The sequence below is a fragment of the Heteronotia binoei genome, chromosome 21 (assembly GCF_032191835.1).
Source record: "Heteronotia binoei isolate CCM8104 ecotype False Entrance Well chromosome 21, APGP_CSIRO_Hbin_v1, whole genome shotgun sequence".
Classification (NCBI taxonomy): domain Eukaryota; kingdom Metazoa; phylum Chordata; class Lepidosauria; order Squamata; family Gekkonidae; genus Heteronotia; species Heteronotia binoei.
This window is the reverse complement of record NC_083243.1, coordinates 68262227-68277887: the sequence shown is the minus strand read 5'-3', so window position 1 is coordinate 68277887 and position 15661 is coordinate 68262227. Positions and strand designations below refer to the sequence as shown.

General features: G+C 43.2%; 1 protein-coding gene across 5 annotated transcripts in view; it reads right to left on the bottom strand.

The window, feature by feature from the left end:
- Nucleotides 1-15661, bottom strand: part of STXBP6 (syntaxin binding protein 6) — a 222748-nt gene that overhangs the window by 193807 nt on the left and 13280 nt on the right. The gene's annotated exons all lie outside the window — the stretch shown is intronic.

Below are 15661 nucleotides of genomic sequence, written 5' to 3'. Positions count from 1 at the left end.
GGACAGCAGATGTTTTGTCCCTGAACACAGTGCTCTCTGGGGGATATATGGGAAAAGGCGGTCCCACAGATAAACAGGTCCCTGACCATAAAGGGCTTTAAAGGTCAATACCAACACCTTGAAATGGATTCGGAACACAATAGGTAGCCAGGTAACCCACCAGGTAACACAATAGGTAGCCAGGTAACCCATCGAGGGAGCCTCATTAACAGCCGTGCTGCAGCGTTCTGCACTAATTGTAGTTTCTGAGTCAGTGCCAAGGGTAGCCCCATGTAGAGAGCATTACAGTGATCTATTCTTGAGGTGACTGTAGCATGAATCACCATTGCTAAGTCATTGTGCTCCAGAAAAAAAGCCAGCTGCCGCACCCGCCAAAGATGAAAAAAGGCAGCTCTAATAGTGGCTGCTCCCTGGGCCTCCATTACAAGGGAGGACTCAAGGAGCACGCCCAAGCTCTTGACCTTAGGGGTCGGTATCAATGGCACCCCGTCTAGAGCTGGCAGCTGGACCCCTCCCCTTGGACCACCCCGGCTCAGATAGAGAACCTCCATCTTCATTGGATTCAATTTTAGCCAACTCAGCCTGAGCCAGGATGCTACGGCTTGAAGAGCCAGGTCCAGATTTTCCGGGATACAGTCGGACTGGCCACCCATCAATAGATAGAGCTGAGTGTCGTCTGCGTATTGGTGACAACCCAGTCCATACCTCCTGACAATCTGAGCAAGGGGGCGCATATAGATGTTAAATAACATCGGGGACAGAACCGCACCCTGAGGCACACCACATGTGAGTGCCTCTGGGATGACTCCTTCCCTATTACCACCCTTTGTCCCCGATCTTGGAGAAAGGAGGTCAACCACTGTAAGGTGGACCCCTGAATCCCCACATCGGCAAGGCAGCCAGTCAGTAGCTGATGATCAACCGTATCAAAAGCGGCTGACAGGTCCAATGATAGCAGCACTACTGAGCTGCCCCGATCCAAATGTCACAGGAGGTCATCCATGAGAGTGACCAGAACCGTCTCCGTCCCGTGACCTGGTCAAAAGCCGGACTGGAATGGATCCAGTGCAGAAGTGTCCTCTAGGAATCCCTGTAGCTGAATTCTCTCCCCATATGAGCCCCAGAGAGCACTGAGGTCAGCTGGTAAGCACCAGCTGAATATCCCTGGGCCAAGGGAGGCCAGATTAAAGACCACCCGGGATCGGGCCTTCTCTGTTGAGGCCCCACTACTCTGGAACCAACTCCCGGAGGAGGTACGGGCCCTGCGATGTGTAAATCAATTTTGCAGGGCCTGTAAGACATACCTCTTCAAAATAGCCTTCGCCCATACCGAGCTAAGATAATGTCGCTGTGCATGTTTCTTCTCTTCTACTGAATTAAGATCTATTAGCACCTTAATGTTAATTTTAATGTAACTGCATATTAATTTTACTGTTTTATGTGATTTTATTATATTGTATTGCATTCCTATGTTGTGAGCCGCCCTGAGCCTGCTTGTGCGGGGAGGGCGGCATACAAATAAAAAGTTATTATTATTATTATTGCCACTGCCCACTCTATAACCTTACCCAAAAAGGGAAGGTTTGATACAGGCCGATAGTTCGCCAATACGGCCGGATCTGCAGATGGTTTTTTCAAGAGGGGATGGACCACAGCCTCTTTAAGGGGCATGGGAAAGATCCCTTCTATCAGGGATCTATTGATGATACCTTGCAGTGGTTCACGTAGCATCACCTGGCTAGCTTTTATAAGCCAGGACGGACACGGATCCAACCTACAAGTCGTAGGGTGTACAGCTAAAATGATCCTGTCGACTTCCTCCAGGCTGAGTGGACTGAAGGAATCCAAAACTGGACCAGAAGACGTGCTCGGTGCCCCAAGTTCTTTCACTGTTTCAAGTATGGCGGGAAGGTCGTGTTGGAGCGAGAAGACTTTATCTGCGAAAAAACTCGCAAAAGCCTCACAGCCTATTTCCAATTCTCTAATATTTTGTTTACCATGTGGTAAAATTGTTAGTGACCGAATTATACTAAACAATTGTGCTGGGTGCGAGGTTGCAGATGCAATCCGGGATGCAAAGTAACTCTTCTTTGTGGCCTGAACTGCCATCTCATAGGTCCGCATAAATGACCTATAGGATGTTCTCGTAGCTTCGTCACGAGTATGTCGCCATTGTCTCTCTAGTCGTCTTAATCGCCGTTTCATTGATCACAGCCCAGGGTATACCATGGAGCAGATCGTGGCCGAGGATAAAGAGGACGTCGGGGAGCGATCTCGTCGATGGATGTGGAGAGCTGGCTATTCCAGTTCTCCACCAGTTCACCCAATGAGTCGCCAGAGGGCCAGGGATCCCGCATAGCCGTTTGAAGCCGCAAAGGGTCCATCTGGCTACGTGGGCGAGCTAAAACTTGCTCACCAGCTAGACGGGGTAGAGGTGGCATATTCACACAGCCCTCAGGGCATAGTGTTCAGACCATGGCTCCACCTCGGCAGAAATCTGATCCGCTCCAATTCCAAATTCTGTAACACCATGTTGGAAAAACTGTAACATTATCTCAAACAGAAATGACAGCAGTATTGGATGTCTGCAGCCTATGTCATCCAACATGGTGATGATCAAAGGAACACTGTTTTGAGGGTAGCACAGGTAGATGAGAAGATCTGCTTCTAAATTGTCATAGTAGCCTTAACACAACGTACCACAAGAAGGGAATTTCAGCATGGGAAAATTCTTGGTTGCTGTAGATTTTTTTGTGTTATAAAAATGCTGTACTACAAATCTATACAATATACCCATTTCATTATTTCTGGTTAACTTCTGTTTATACATTCCACATTCCTAGGGCTCTACAATAAATTTAATACATTGGACAAACAGGTCAGTCTCTTTCACAAAGAATTAATGGACCTAAGTCTGAAATTGGAAACCACAATATTCAAAACCAATGAGGGAAACATTTTAACCTTCCAGGACATTCAGCTGCTGATCTAAGAATAGTAGCTGTCTCATAACGGAATTTCAAAGAGAGATAAGAGAAACTGCTGAATTGCAACTGATAATGAAACTCAAGATAATGAACTCACTTGGACTTAAGCAAAACCTAGGTTCCCTGTATCATTACCAATGCTGATTATTCCATACCTACTACCCCCTCTGCATATCACACATAATCTTATCATGCCTGCTAATGTCATTCAACATCTAAAGTAACTCCACTTTCCAACCTATAGGATAGATAGACTCACATTATAGCTGTGTCTGAAGAAGAGAGCAATGACTCATGAAAGTCACAAATGCTGTTAGTCTTTTAAGGCGCTACTCGACTCTTGCTCTTTTCTACTGCTACAGACAAATATGGCTGCCCATCTTGATATATCTCAATTTTTCAAGGTTCCAACACCACATTTAATTACTAGATTTAATACAACCAGCTTTTCCACTCATAAAAAGGGATGAAGTGTTCTGTTTGCTACCCAAAAGGTTATGCTGCTGATCACAAGATCTACATGGACAGAAGTCTCGAGAGACAGGGGCCAAAGTAAGCAGAAGAGCTTTGTTTACTTAAGTGAGAAGTGAGTGCTCCCTCCATAGTTCATACGATTGTGATGCATTCAGAGACCCCCACTTTAATACATGCATGTATTTCTGGTTTTCAAAATTCTGACACATAGCAGGCTTTTATGTGAGACAGACTACTCTCCAGTCCCCAACACGGTGGGCCGTGGCTTGAACTGATAGCATCTGGATCTAAATGGTATTAAGCCAAATAACTGGTAAATAATTCAGGGGGAGAGGGAAGGACAATTAAGTACCGTATTTTTCGGACCGTAAGGCACTCCAGACCATAGGACGCACCTTCCTCCTGGGGGGCGATCGCCTGCCTCCGCCTCCGATCCCAGCGCTTCCTCCACGCCAGCCTGCCTGGCTCCAGCTTCTTCCAGCAAGCACTGGGATCGCTCCATGCTGCCCCCACCGCAAACCCAGCGCTTCGCGAGCGCCAGCTGCGGAAAGGCCAGCGTGCTTCCTCCGTGCCTGTCTGCCTGGCTCCAGCTCTGACGCTTACAGCAAGCGCCAGGATCGCTCCCTCTGCCCTCCAATCCCAGCGCTTGCTGTAAGCATCAGAGCTGAAGCCAGGCAGACAGGCACGGAGGAAGCACCCGCTCCCTCCACAAACCCAGCGCTTCACAAGCGCCGGCTGTGGAGGGGGCAGCGTGCTTCCTCCGTGCCTGTCTGCCTGGCTCCAGCTCTGACGCTTACAGCAAGTGCCAGGATCGCTCCCTCCGCCCTCTGATCCCAGTGCTTGCTTTAAGCATCAGAGTTGAAGCCAGGCAGACAGGCACGGAGGAAGCACGCTGCCCCCTCCACAGCCGGCGCTCGTGAAGCGCTGGGCTTGCGGAGGGGGCGGGTGCTTCCTCTGTGCCTGTCTGCCTGGCTCCAGCTCTGATGCTTAAAGCAAGCGCTGGGATCGGAGGGCGGAGGGAGCGATCCTGGTGCTTGCTGTAAGCGTTAGAGCTGGAGCCAGGCAGACAGGCACAGAGGAATCACGCTGCCCTCTCCGCAGCCGGTGCTCGCGAAGCGCTGGGTTTGCAGTGCGGAGCGATCCCAGCACTTGCTGGAAGAAGCTGGAGCCAGGCAGGCAGGCGCGGGGGAAGCGCCGGGATCAGAGGCGGAGGCAACGGATCGCCCCCCCCAGAGGAAGGTACCTTCGCTCCATAAGACGCAGACACTTTTCCTTCCACTTTTTTTTTGGGGGGGGGGGGAGTGCGTCTTATGGTCCGAAAAATACGGTAGTTCAGTTTACAGAGATCAGATGGAGTTATATACAAGATATGGGAGCTGGCTAAGAATTGGCTGAATTATCTCCTAAATAAGGAGAACTAGAGGCTCTTGGACAAATTAAGAGGGTGTTTCCAACTGATTTAAGGGTTGCTGATTATGTAAGTAAGTAAGTAAGTTTTATTCTTATATCCCACCCTCCCCCGCCAAAGGCGGGCTCATGTATGTATATTATCAAAGGAATAATGGGAAAGGGTGATCAAGATGGTTGTTTAAGGCGTGACATAAGCAAACAGACAATATCCAGGTTAGGGAGAGTTTCTATAGGCTCCCACAGTACATCCTAAAAAGGAGAAATGTTGATCATATGAGCCGAGATTTGGGAGGGCATCCAATTGTAGAGTATAAAAGATGGGTCACGAGTTCTGCTTTAAATTTATGAGGGACAAAATTTATTATTAAGTTTGTGTATCTCAATAAAGATGTGAAATTCTTAAGAACATCTGGTAGTCATCTCTGGTACTTTTCAATTTGTTTTTGCTTCTTTTACTGAAAGGACACACAGATCTCCTGAAATTCATCCAGGTATAGGATCTTAAGGTTTTGGGAGAGATGATCAGTGCTGTTAACAATAAGGACTGCAACAAGGACAGAAATTGGGTGAGATCAAATGTGAAAACTGGTTAGATCCCACCCACAGTCTATAGTACATACCTCTGATTAGCAATGGGACTCTTCTGTGCTTCATAGGAACTCTAAACTGGTGCAAACTGCTGGACTTTTGACATTGGATTTATATCCTGCCCTCCACTCCGAATCTCAGAGTGGTTTACAATCTCCTTTATCTTTATCACCTTTGAGGTGAGTGGGGTTGAGAGAGCTTTCTCAGAAACTGCCCTTTCAAGGACAACTCTGCAAGAGCCATGGCTGACCCAAGACCATTCCAGCAGCTGCAAGTGGAGGAGTGGGGAATCAAACTCAGTTCTCCCATATAAGAGTCTGCACACATAACGACCACACCAAAATAAAATGCACAATTGTATTATCCTAAAACCAGGGCTCCTTTTCTAGCAGGAGCTCCTCTGCATACTAGGCCATGCCCCACTGGTGAAGCCAATCATCCTAGAGCTTACAGTAGGATGAAGACGCGGCGGCGCCCTTGTCTCCTCCCCCCCCCCACACACACCCAGGAAAAAAGTGGAGAGGAGGCAAGGGCGGCAGCACTTCTTCAGCGGGTCGTCTGCTACCGCTACAAAGGTTTTTGCTGCCGATCGGCAGGGTTTGTCCTGGCCTTAAAATAAAAAAAGGAGGGTGCTGGCAAAACTGCAGGAGGGGTGGCGAGGCTGCGCAGGGGAGGAGTCTGTGGCCTGGTTGCCAACAAGCCATGGTCTGGTAGTGGTCCGCGGCCTGAGGGTTGGGGACCCCTGATATAGACCAATTACAAGCAGAATCCAAGACAAGCTGCTTGCTGAGAAAGCGGAAAAGCTGCATATAAGATACATTTAAGGGAAGGAGGGGCTGAATAGCAAAGTAAATGCTTTTTTATGTTCAAGAGCCCAGACATCTCCATTTAAAGGACCTCAGGCAGCTAAGAACAGGAATAAGTTTTCAGTCTCAGACCCTGGAGAACTACTCTGAAGCAGCATAGGTAATCTAAACCAATGTGTCAACTCTAAATGCTTCTACAGTTAAATCTTCAGCGTGCACGATTTAAAAGACAAATGTCCCCTCCCCTTTTCAGAGATTGTATTGCTTAGAGTATTAATATCAGATAATATATCTGGAAATTTTTTCAAAAGAATTCTGGATTCCCCCAATGTAAGCTACAGCATTAGGAAAGCAATGGCTAAAAAATTTCATTTCCAGTTTTTCAATCACATACAATGGCAATTTCAAATGCTTAAACATCCTACCAAAATTTTCAATCAACTCAGGCAGAGGAGAAGCCTTTCATTCCTCACATATATGTTTCTTTTTCCCTTAGAGAACCTAGAATTATTTGCAAGGTTTTCTCCATCTAATGTAAAGTTTTAAAAGGTAAAGGGTTCTTTTCTTATGTTCAGAGTAAGACAAAGAGCAAGGACATGGTGGGCCCACTGTGAAGGCAAGAAAGTGAAATTTTAACGGGTAATTAAGAGAGGGCGGAACTGCTCAATTCCTACTTTTCTTCAGTCTTCTCTTCTGAGGAAAACGGTGCTCAACATGGCAAAAACAGAACATATAAGGAGGGTATGAAGTTCCAACCTAGGATCAGCATAGGGGTAGTACATAAACACCTAGTTTCTTTAAATGAGACTAAGTCCTCAGGACCAGATGAACTGCATCCAAGGGTTCTAAAAGAGCATGTGGATGTAATTTCTGAGCCTCTGGCTATTATTTTTGAGAATTCTTTGAGAACAGGAGAGGTGCCGGAAGATTGGAAGCGGGCGAATGTTGTCCCCATCTTCAAGAAGGGGGAAAAAGACGATCCGGGTAACTACTGACTCATCAGCTTGACGTCTATACATGGAAAAGTTTTAGAACAAATCATCAAATAGTCAGTCCTGGAACATTTAGAAAGAATGGATGTGATAACTAAGAACCAACATAGGTTTCTCAAGAACAAATCATGTCAGACTAACCTGATCTCTTTTTTTGAGAAAGTGACTACCTTGCTGGATCAAGGGAATGCTGTAGACATCGTTTATCTGGATTTCAGTAAGGCTTTTGAGAAGGTTCCACATACTATCCTTGTTGACAAGTTGGTAAAATGTGGTTTGGATCCTGTTACCATTAGGTGGATCTGTAACTGGCTGATGGATCACACCCAAAGAGTGCTTGTGAATGGTTCCTCATCCTCTTGGAGAGGAGTGACAAGTGGAGTGCCTCAAGGATCCGTCCTGGAACCTGTTTTGTTCAACATCTTTATCAAAGATTTGGATGAAGGAATAGAGGGAATGCTTATTAAATTTGCAGATGATACTAAATTGGGAGGGGGTGCAAGCACAGAAAAAGACAGAAACAGTATACAGGATGACAGGCTGTATCAACAGAAGTATATTGTCCAGATCACATGAAGTGATGGTATCGCTTTACTCTGCTCTGGTCAGACCTCACCTGGAGTATTGTGTTCAGTTTTGGGCACCACATTTTAAGAAGGATATAGACAAGCTGGAACGGGTGCAGAGGAGGGCAACGAAGATGGTGAGGGGTCTGGAGACCAAGTCCTATGAGGAAAGATTGAAGGAGCTGGATGTTTAGCCTGGATAGGAGGCTGCTGAGAGGAGATATGATCACCTTCTTCGAGTACTTGAAGGGCTGTCATATAGAGGATGGTGTGGAATTATTTTCTGTGGCCCCAGAAGGTGGGACCAGAACCAATGGGTTGAAATTAAATCAAGAGTTTCTGGCTCAACATGAGGAAGAACTTCCTGACCATTAGAGCGACTCCTCAGTGGAACGGGCTTCCTCAGGTGGTGGTGGGCTCTCCTTCCTTGGAGGTTTTTAAACAGAGGCTAGATGGCCATCTGACAACAATGAAGATCCTGTGAATTTAGGGAGGAGGTGCTTGTGAGTTTCCTGCATTGTGCAGGGGGTTAGGACTAGATGACCCTAGAGGTTCCTTCCAGCTCTATGATTCTATGATTCCAGGTAGTCCCCTGTGCAAACACCAGTCGTTTCAAACTCTGTGATGACGTCGCATCACGATGTTTTCATGGTAGACTTTTCATGGGTGGTTTGCCATTGCAAAACCAGCAGTATACTATCCAATGAAACATACATTAGCCTCCCTTCCCCCCTTTAGTTGCTAAAAAATAAGAGGCTTTAGTTTGTTTTTCACATGTGAGAAGGGGATAATGGAAACATAGCATGTTTCCCGCCAGCAATTTGACTGCAAACATTTCCTGAATTTACCTAAGTTCCCCCTCCTCCCAAATTAACCAGAAACAGGCATTCTAAGAATAGACAAGATTCTGTGGGAGCCAGGCAGAAATATCACTGTTCATCCAAGGCCATCATCTTCCACACCTCAACCTCAACCCTTTCCAAAGACACACATCATCTTCAGAAGTTACATTCTGTTCTCCTCCTTCTCCTGCTTCCTTGCCATCCTGATGCTAACAACACACAGCTCACAACAATAAAGGACACAGACAGGGGAAGTGAGTGGGGATCATTTTTATGACAGCTGAAAGCAATCTGGGCTGAGTTTCTGTTCTTGCTGATTTGCAAGTGTTTAGTCTAGATGCGGGTAGAGGTACAAGTCAGAGGAAGTATGAGATCCTAAGTGAGCCAGGCCAGGAGATCCAGGACTAGCCAAGAATGTGATGCATCATAGTTTGTTTTCTATTTGTTTAAATTATATTTTTAATAAGTTATATAGTCACATTTTGTATTTTGTTAGATGTTTGGGGTCCCCAATTGGGAGAAAATCAGAACAGAAATACTGAAATAAATTGAGGAAACAAAAACATGTAGGAATTGTGATGAAGGCCAGCAGCAACTCACTCTGCAACTGCCTGTTTACAAAAATGGTGAAACCTGGTCTAGTTTTTGTACTTTAACAGCCTTTCCTGCTACCACCGCTCAGAGCTTTTCTTTAAACTGCACCTTTGAGTATGCAATGTCTGCTTTACTTTAGATTCAGGTGAGTAGCCATGTTGGTCTAAAGCAGAACGAAGTTTTAGTCCAGTGGCACCTTTAAGACCCAGAATTAAACTTTGTTGATCTTAAAGGTACAATTGGACTCAAACTGTTCTACTGCTTTACTTAAGCTTATTTATTATTCAGCCCTACTTTAAGTATAAGTAACTTTTTACACAATTCCCTGGCATGTAGGCAACAGGCATGAGAGGTTAATAAGATACTCTTTACCAATTTCTTTAAAAGGAAACTGTTTCTAAGGTTGTATATGGCCATCAAATAGTGTTAGGAACTTAGAAGCATAGATCTTCCCTTCTTTCCTTTCCCAGAAAAGTTTATCCACAGTGTTGAAAAACCAACATGGACTAATCTCCACAGACAGGGATTGAGCCTGTGTTTTGATCACAAAAAGGGACTGGGTGTGAACACTTGCTTCCCTGCATTTATTGGCCTGTCCCTACTTGATTCATATATACTAGGCACATTTCTCAGCATACTTTGGAGAGCAGCTGAAGAGATAAAACAGTCAGAACACACAACAACCATGCAAACAAAAGCAGCTGGCTGTGGCACAGGAGAATAAGCACAGTAGCCAAGACTGAGCTCTAAGACAGCAAGACCCTAGTTCAAACACTACTTCTGCCATGAACTGATGCCATGCTCTCTAACCTTCCACGTGCAATGCCGCAATCACCACTGACCCTTCTAAGACTGCAAGAACAAGCACTCCGAACTCTCAGAAGCATTATATAAATGCTTCATGTAACCAAGAGTACCTATATAGAACTAGATGTATGCTTTGCTCCCATTGGCTTCATTCTACAGAACTTCAAGTGGTCATTAATTTTTAATTGGGCTCTCTTCTACAGAAAACAAAAAGAACACATAGTGGAAGGCCTCTGGCCATTTTTCTGTACTCCTCAGCATCACTGTAGCATCTCAACAGACTGCTGTCTTGAAGGAAGCCTTTTTATAACATTACATTCAAGACCATCACAAGGCACAACATAACAGACTACCAAGACACCTGGAAAGGTGGGGCTAAATTATCCTTAAGCACAATAAGCCTGAGCCCTTGAATTGAAACTCAGCACAGCCAAGAACTCATTGAGTGAAATTTGGCAAGTCAGTATTGCAACTTCAGCCTTCTGCTCTATGTGCATTATTACTACACAGTGATAAAATATTGGCCCTTATTTTATTTACAACAATATATCTCCCACCTTTCTGGCCACTCAGGATCAGCATCTTACAAAGTTGGTGGGATAGCTCTAAAAGCAAAGAGCTTTGACCATTCAAATTTTTCTCCAACTCTTTGAATTCGGAGTACCTTTTCTAAACTTATAACACTATCTGTAGTTTTTCAGCCTAGAACCAATCATGGATCGCATATGTGAACATGAAGAGAGAACTCCTAACAATGTGCACTGGGCTGCTGTTGCAAGTGAGGATCTGGACAGTAATCCCACACAGGTAGTGGAAAAGAGAAGGCTACCAGAATCTTTTTTAAAGCCCGTTACAGGGACACTCAAGGAGAAACCATTCTTGCTGAACTCCCTTCTTTCCAGATCAGACTGTGATAATGAGGAAACAAGGGCACAACAATTACAACAAATCCAATATGGATCAGTGGATTTTTTCTGCCAAGTGGCATTTGATTTACCCAGATACCAGTGTGAGGGAAAAGTCACTCCTTGCCTCAGGATGCGATTCCATCATCGAACTTTACCACCTTCCCTCCTAGTGCCAAACATCGCTCAAATTTTCAAAGTCACTGCACTAAGAAAAACCCTAATATTAATACAAAACATTATCATAAACATGCAACACATTCAACTGACTTTGATACAAAGAAGTATTCCACTATGATATCCTGGTACCTTTCAAGAATAAACCAGTGTACATACAAAGTGGTAATACGTAACCACCAAGAGAGAAGGAATTTTGCTAATTCCCTATGAAACAAGATGTGCAGTTTATTTTCTCTAACAGCCAGTTCTTTAAAAAAAAAAGAAGAAGAAGACAAAGACAGTGATTAGAAGAAATATTTTAAATATTTTAAGAAATCTGGATTGGAATAGGAGAGAGAAATAGTACACTGTTCTTGTTAACCCTGCATTAGAGATAATACAGAAAGCTAGAATAAAACAGCAAGAGACCCAACAACAGTATGCTAAAGGATCGCACAAAATCTTGACCATTGCATAAGTAAATCTTGACCATTTCAGAAGTAATAACACCATGTAAGCCCTAGAATATATGACTAGGGATGGGCACAAATTGACTTATGAACCAAAGTTTGGGATGAACTGGGCTGGCTTGTCAGTTTGCAAACTGCAATTCAGGCAATCACATTGTTTGCAAACCTCCCACAAACCATCATTTTTTCGCAGCAGTTCATTCAGTTAGTAGGTTTCTTTAAATATCTTCCTTTTAGTCCCTGAGTCATGCCACCACAGTAGCACACCTCAGTGAGTGAAGGAAAGATTTTTAAATGCTGCCCCCCTGGAAGCTACCCCCCCAACTCACAAACCAATGAACCATGAACCATTTGGAGAAACTGAAAAGTTGGAGGGGGAGGGGGTTTCATGGTTTTTCACGAGCCTCCATTCCCCCAGTTCATGCCCATCCCTAAATATGGCAGGCTAAGAATCAGCACATAATCCAGATTTCACATAGGTTGTATGTAGCAAATAGTAAAAGGGAAAAAGTTACTACAGAGATGGAAATAATCCATCCAGTGCCCATCTTTGGAACACCTAAACATCAAAAGAGAGAACAGATTTCACTGACAATGTGGCATATGAAGTTACAAGGGATGAGGCCAAAAACAACATCATGCAGTATCATGTATACACACTGCACTGAAGTGCATCAAATGCAACAATATTAAGTTCTACTTTGCACCTGGTGTTAACAACATGGTACAAGAACACTGAAAAATAAGCTGGATACCTTATATAATCAATGGACTAAATGTAGAAAACATTAAGTGTACTTCTGATTCATTGATTGCAGAGGCACAGGCATTTATAATTTTTCTGGACTGCAGCCAGTGGTTCAAGGAATTCACTCTAGTTGCCCAGTTTTTCATTGCTAACCAGGGTTTAAGTGTGCATCTGAATTCTAAAGTGATTCTAAAGTTACCCTTGCTCATACAGAAGGCATTCTGCTTTAGTAAGGAAGCTCTGCAATTTCCATGGATTTCCCATTTAGGCTGTAGTCACTCATGCTGCATCCCATGGTATTTCTCAAGAGTTTCCCTTGTCATTGTTTGAGCGAGCAGATTTGTGACTGCCTAGTCTTACCACCACAAGTCCACGTAAGTCATTAACAGTCCACGTAGGTGAGTTGCTATAGTAAGACACAGTCCAACAACTCTGTGTACTTAACTATATACAGGTTTTTTTACATATATACAGACTCTCCATCAAAGTGCTCCGCCAGACATTCATATAGAGTAGTAGGGGTAGTTATGTACAGCATAGCCTTACTTATATACAAACACCATTAGTCACTGTGCCAATGAGCTTCCACTCATCACCTTATTGCATCATCCACCTGGTTAGAACCAGTTCTTACTTGGCAGAGCCTTCCTAGAATACTGATGTCATCTATTATGACAGTAGCTGTCAGATCAGAATGTTTCCCTTGCCTCATGCCTTACTGAGCATTTCATATGCTAACATCCCTGTCCTCATGAGAAGCTTTTTTGGCCAGGAGTACTACAGAAAACAGCGAATGAAGGAAAGATATATTCTACTGAGAGGCAGTGTTCTTTAGTAGTTAAGAGTGTTAGACAAGGATTAGGGAGGCCCAGGTTTGAATTTCCACTCTTTTATGAAATAACCTTGGGTAGCTACTGTCTCTCGGTCTAGAATTCCTCATAAGGCTGTAGCAAGGATGAACTGAAGAAGGGGAGAATCACGTGGCCCATGCTGAACTCCTTAGAGGGAGAAATATAAATTATCCAAGAAAAGTTCTACATAGGGTTCTCTGGATCCAACCTAACAATTACAATTTTTACTTATATTTCAAAAGCAAATGAAACCTCCAAAGATAGGGGGATTTCACATACAACAGGGGTGGCCAATGGTAGCTCTCCAGATGTTTTTTTTGCCTACAACTCCCATCAGCCCCAGCCATTGGCCATGATGGCTGGGGCTGATGGGAGCTGTAGGCAAAAAAACATCTGAAGAGCTACTGTTGGCCACCCCTGACATACAAGAAGAGAAAAATTCTGTCCACTGTGTTCCAGATATTCTGCATCTAGAAAATGGCTTAATTCCTCTGGAAGCTCATGTATGGATAAACATGATCAATTACTGATCAAAGCTTTTCTTCTTTCCTGTACATTATGTACCTTTAACATTAACAAAAACCTTTCAGTCACAATAAGAAGAGGTCCCGTTCAGAGAAATTATAGTCCGTTGGATATAGTCATGGCAGCTTATCATGTGTAAGTGCTATCAAGTTGCTTCTGACTTGTGGCAACCTTATGAATTAATGTCCTCCAAAACATCCTCTTGTTAACACCCTTTCAAACTGAGGTCCATGACGTCCTTGACTGAGTCAATCCATCTCATGTTGGATCTTCTTTTCCTGCTGCTTTCACCTTTACCAAGCAATACTGTATTTCCCAGTGACTCTTCTCATAACGTGACCAAAGTACAATAGTCTCAGTTTAGTCATTTTAGATTCTAAAAAGTGTTCAGGCTTGATTTGATCTAGAACCCACTAATATGTTCTTTTGGAGATCCATGGTATCTGTAATACTCTCCTCCAACTCCACATTTCAAAGGAATCAACTTTTTTCCTCTCATTATCTTAAAAGTCTTGGGTTAGTTATTTCAAAGCTAAATCCAAATGAAGTAAAGGATTTGTGAAATCAAACATCAACAACATTACGTTTAGCAAAATACCACCATTTCAAGAAGAAGAAATTGGTGTTATCAAACATTTTACTTAATTTATGGATTCCCAAACACAGGACACCTTTCACTTTGGCCTGTCTCAGTATTCTTCCATCCACTTTATTAAAAAGGAAATACTGTGGTGTACTGCTTCATGGGTGTTTATGCCCTTGTGCTACTGGGGAAACTGAAATCGCTGGCCATATGCTGCTGCACTGACAGTTCCTTAATGATCTTAGGTATGTATTCATTACACCTATCCTCCAAAAAGTCTCAAGAAGATCAGAAGAATGGTATACCTCCCTTCCAATTGCAGGCCCTGAAGAGTTGCTAGATCTATGCAGCTGCCAGAGTCTACAAAAGGTGCAATACTGATTGAGTGACAAATACCATTTTGATATAATTTAACAGAAGGTTGTATATGCATATATTCTTATAACCACTCTGCCATTATATGTTTTATTCTGCTGGTCTATGACAGTAATAAATTGAAGAAAAAAATTCTACATATTTAACTTCTCAGTTAGATTTTATGTTATTAGAGCCAACCCCTTCTTCAAACAACCCACACAGAGACTAAGGGAACTCTTAACACTATTATATATGAAAAAAGAATCCCAAAGAGCATTCCACAACAAATTTACACCGCTTATGATCTCAAAATGATCTTTCAACTAATACTCAGCAGCCTTAGTAATTAAAGCAAAACCAGTGCCTACTTAATGGAGCATAAAACTTCCTGCTCATGCACTGAGGTTCTCCTCTTCACACTGTAAAGGAGGATAGAAAGTTCACATGAAGGGAGATGCTCTTATGAAGTCAGAACAAAGAGCACAAACTTAGCTCAGAAGCTGAGACATCAAGATTCAATTATTCTTCCTCACACAATTAACAGAGAAAAAAAACCAAAATCCCATTTATCAAATATTTATGTTACACCTTTTATATCAGATTAAACAGCCACAGCAATTCTAAAATGAAAACAGTATTTCAAATTTAGTGTAGAATGTGCTTCATCCATGCACTATTTGATGCAATACATGATTTATCTCATAGCACCACTCCATAGATTCTACCCTATACTATTGTCCAAAATCTGAGACAGCACTACATTTTCAATACTCAGTTCAAGATCACTATCCCTTCCCATTAAAGAAATATACTTACAGTAAAATATAACTGTATCAAGCTGCCGCTATCTTAAAACAGTGATAGTGCTGTGGCTTATAGGTTTATATTACAAATTCACACTGGATCAGAAAGAACATTCACTTTCCAGAAGCAAAAAGATCAGTTATTAATGTACAAGACAGTTTTACTCTTCTTATAATGAAAATTAAAAAAACAG